We start from the raw sequence: 4206 nt of genomic DNA on the forward strand, positions 1-4206 counted from the left end.
TTTTAATGTTACAATACATTATTTAGTGATGATGAGGACCCTTATTTATCATGTGGGTCAAAATTTAAGCATTATTAGAAAGAATGTAAAGGGTTAGAATAGGTTTAAATTTGTGAACATTTTTTTCTAAAAAAGACAAATTCATAGAAAATTGACCTATCTTTAGGAACAAATGACCAAGGGTGTCCTTTCAATGAAAACACATACTAAAGAGAGAGATCTAAGATCCAAATGGAAAAATATTCTACATAGGGAGAATATCTTCTAGAAGTAGAGATATAGAGTCTAGAGGTTCAAAGAATGGGATAAAAACTCAACCTTCTTTCATTGCTTAACTAGAAGATGCCATAAGAAAAGGAACACCATTCTTAGCTTGAAAGATGGGCATAGTGATGTCTTAAGGGAGGATGCAAAGATGGGTCTCCTAGCCTTAGATTAATTCTTCTTTCTAACTTTTATAGTCATAATGTTGACTATGCTTTGGAAGACCAACTTTTGGACTTCCTCCCAAGGGCTATTCATTGGTTTGACAATATACAACTTATGACACTAATTTCCGAAAAACAAGTGAAGAGTGCCACCTTCTTGATGGGATATTTTAGGCCCTAGGCCTGGATAGTTTCCCTATAGCTTTATTTCAAGAATTTTGGGATATTGTGGGACTGGATGCGATTTTTGCTACCAATGATTTCTTTAGAATGAGAAATATTTTTCACTAATACATTAGGTAGCGTTTTGCAACGTCAATTTGCGACGTCAATGTGTATTTGGCATTTTTTTTTGTCTTATGACCCGACGACGTTGCAATTGCGACGTTAATGTCGCAATTGCGATGTTAATGTCGCAATTGCGACGTCGTTGGGTTATAAGAAAAAAAAAAAGGGTGCGTTGCTCACATTGTTTGCGCCCAATGAATCAGATCTCCCAATAGAGCGGAAAAATACCTCCGAGCACAGCGAATCAGTGAATCTGCCCCCGATCGAGCATAGAGCGAAAGTTTTGAGGTTAGGTTTGTGGGACACTACAATTATTTGGAGTAAATTTTGAATCCAAAGACTACATGAATTGTATGCAAGACGAAGGAAACAAACAAATATTCATTGGACTTCAGGTCTAAGGTAAAATATCTCATTCTCTGAGACATCCTTCTCTTGAAGATGAAGGAAAGAAACAAATCTTGATTGGACTCCAGGTTTGATGTGAAGAGGTAAAATATCTCTTTCTCTGAGACATCCTCCTCTTTGATCTCGCCTTATTCGATTCATTATCTGGTCGATATAACGTTTAAATAGAACAGATTTTGTGAAATTTTTCAATGGTACAAGGTGTTGTAGTGGACAATTAGTTTGAGTATTATTTTTGGGGCTAGATGTGAATGGGAATATAAATTTTTGATTTTTTGATTTGGGTATTGTTTCTTGTATGTTGTCTGATTGACGGGCTGACATGGGTAAATTTTAATTTTAATGAGACTTTAAAGAGTGGTCGATATGAGCATTCATTTTTGTTTGTTTGATTTACATCAATGTCTAAAGTGAGCACCTCGAATGATCTGTAGATTTGTATATTGCTGGATTCTTCTGCTTCAACACACACACAAAAATCCATGAATAATAACAGCAGAAACAGCTTGAAAACACTAATATTTCTGCTATAAAATAAAGGTAAAATAAAGAAATTAGATCATATTCAAGGGTCTAAATTTTTTGTTCTCTCAAAGAGAGAAGATCGTACTCCTCTAACTCTTCACCTTTCCAAGACACATCAAGAACAATTCACTTACCTTAGACAACATACTTATAAAAATGTCAAAAGCTTCTAGGTTTTTTTATTCTTGCAAAGAGAGAAGAGTATAACCCCCTCAATCCTAACAATAACATAAATAATTAATCCCTTGTTGCCTATAGGAATGCCTCTTTCCTAACTTGGTCTAGGTTTCTGATTATCCTAAGAAGGAAATAAGAATACTTCCCCCATGTCTCAAATTTGTTTCAAATAGCGAGGATTGGGGTTCAAGGATACATGCTAATAGAGGGAGTAGGGATCATGCTTCAGGGATACTTGATGTTGGAGAGAGTAGGGTTGAGGGGGCATGCAGAATGAAACAAAGGCATGACATTATGAGAAAGCATAGAATGCCATTGAAGGCTGTAATCACACTTTCATACAGAGGATTAGGGACAGTACATGTCATACTACATATCAATTCAATTTTGTAGGATGAACAAGATTCAATGAGGACTCTATTATCCTTAGAGACTGGTCAATCAACAACATTGAATGGAACAAATTGAAAGTCATCAGACTTGCCATAACAAACTCCACAACCTACGAAAGCCTGCATGTCTCAAATTTGTTTTTGAGTTCTTGGAGATAAATCTTTGGAATATTGATGGAGGCACGAACCTACAGATGATAATATGGAAAAAATAGTCTTTGTGGCTGCAAAATATTAAGCTACCTTCCAGCTTCTTCAACCATGAGTAGAAGAAGAATTATAAGAGGCTCTCGAAGAATTGGGAGGTTAGAGATAAGTTTAAATCAATTGTAGGTCTCTCTTTTGTTTACTTACTCTAGTTCACTTTAATACTAGATTTATAGTCTCTCCAAAGACACTCTATTAATTTTTTGGCTTCCCTTTGTTGGGAATATGAAGAGTATGAACTATACTAGTAGCTATAGCAATTATGACATGGTGATAATACTTTTAGCTTTAATATGTTAGATAAGAGTAGCAGAAAGAAGTTAATTCTCTTTATGATTGATAGCAACTCATGTAAGTTAGCTTTTACTACTTTTAGTATTACGTAGTTTTTTATTATTTTGTTTCTAGATGGCTAGTACATTTCAAGTTGTAACAACTTGTTGTTGTGCTCTACCAATGTGAGTTCATGTGTGGGTACATGGTCCTTCCTCTTCTAACTTAACTAAAATAACTATAGTAAAACACTTGAATGGATAAATATAAGGAACACAACATCAGAAAAAGTTGCATCCAATTTATCTTAGTCTAATAATTAAATACTTCTAACAATTATAATAAATTATTTTTAATTTAACTCACTAATACATTAGAGGTCAATTTGCGACGGTTGGAAAAGGTAATGTGTTTTTGGCTTTTTTTTTTTCAATTTTAGCCCGATGCCGTCGCAATTGCGACGACCGCGGGATATAAGAGGAAAAAAAACCGAAAACCCTCATTTGAAAGAAATCGCGCGAGAGATCACAGGGTTCTTCCAGAAAGGAAAGGCGAGAGATCACTTCAGCAGAAAGGAAAAGAGGGGCATTGAGCGAGGTGAACTCGACGCATTGAAAGGGCCGGGCACAGACCCGCATCGGTAAGGTGCAAAACAAACAAACAGACATTCACCTTATGGCAATTTTTAATTTTTTTTCCTTTCCCAAGTTTGATCTTGTAGATTGACTAATTTAAGTTCATTTTACTTTTTTTTGTTCTTCCTTTAGAGGGAAAATGGGAAATGCTAGTTTAAATGTCAAAATTCTAGTAAGGAAATTTGTCATCACACATATTCCTTTGTTTTTCTTTACCTCAGTCTAAGTCTCGGTTCCTCCTTGCTTGCGGGCTCCCGCAATCTCCCACTCTTCTATCAAAGTTTTCTACTACCTTCTACTATCTAATTACCACTATCGGGTTTCATACCCACTCTCCATTCTTCCATTCTCGAGCTCCCTCTATCGGGTTTCTCCCCTAATTACACATCAGCTTCTGCATATTAAATCTCCCAAAAATACTCTTACCGGCCTCCAAAACTAGTAGAGTATCAACCAATTTTAAGAACAACCTCTCACTCCATCGTTATTGGGCTCAGCCTCACATGCACCACTATGTCTCCCTTCCAAGTCGAGCTTTCACTTTTTTGCTATCCTGACATTTCTCAACCATTTTTCACATTGATAGGATGAAAATTGATTGTAAATCAGAGTAGATACAATTCAGACATGTCCTTCAGAATTACATAATCATGAATGTTGGAAATTAGTGATTAATCAAAAAATCACATTTTTTGGCTTCATCAACACATTCCTCCCAGCATCATATGAAGTTCCTTACACAATTGGAAAATGTGGGCTTAGCAAAAACTTTGGTAAATTAAAAATTGCTTAAGTTTATTTAAAAACAACTTTCTGTTATACATAACAATTTTTCTGCTATCCAATATTTTACTTGATGTTGTTTCTAGAAGA

This window comes from Cupressus sempervirens, chromosome 6 (genome assembly GCF_028749045.1).
Source record: "Cupressus sempervirens isolate cs-2001-9-10 chromosome 6, ASM2874904v1, whole genome shotgun sequence".
NCBI classification, from domain to species: Eukaryota; Viridiplantae; Streptophyta; class Pinopsida; order Cupressales; family Cupressaceae; genus Cupressus; species Cupressus sempervirens.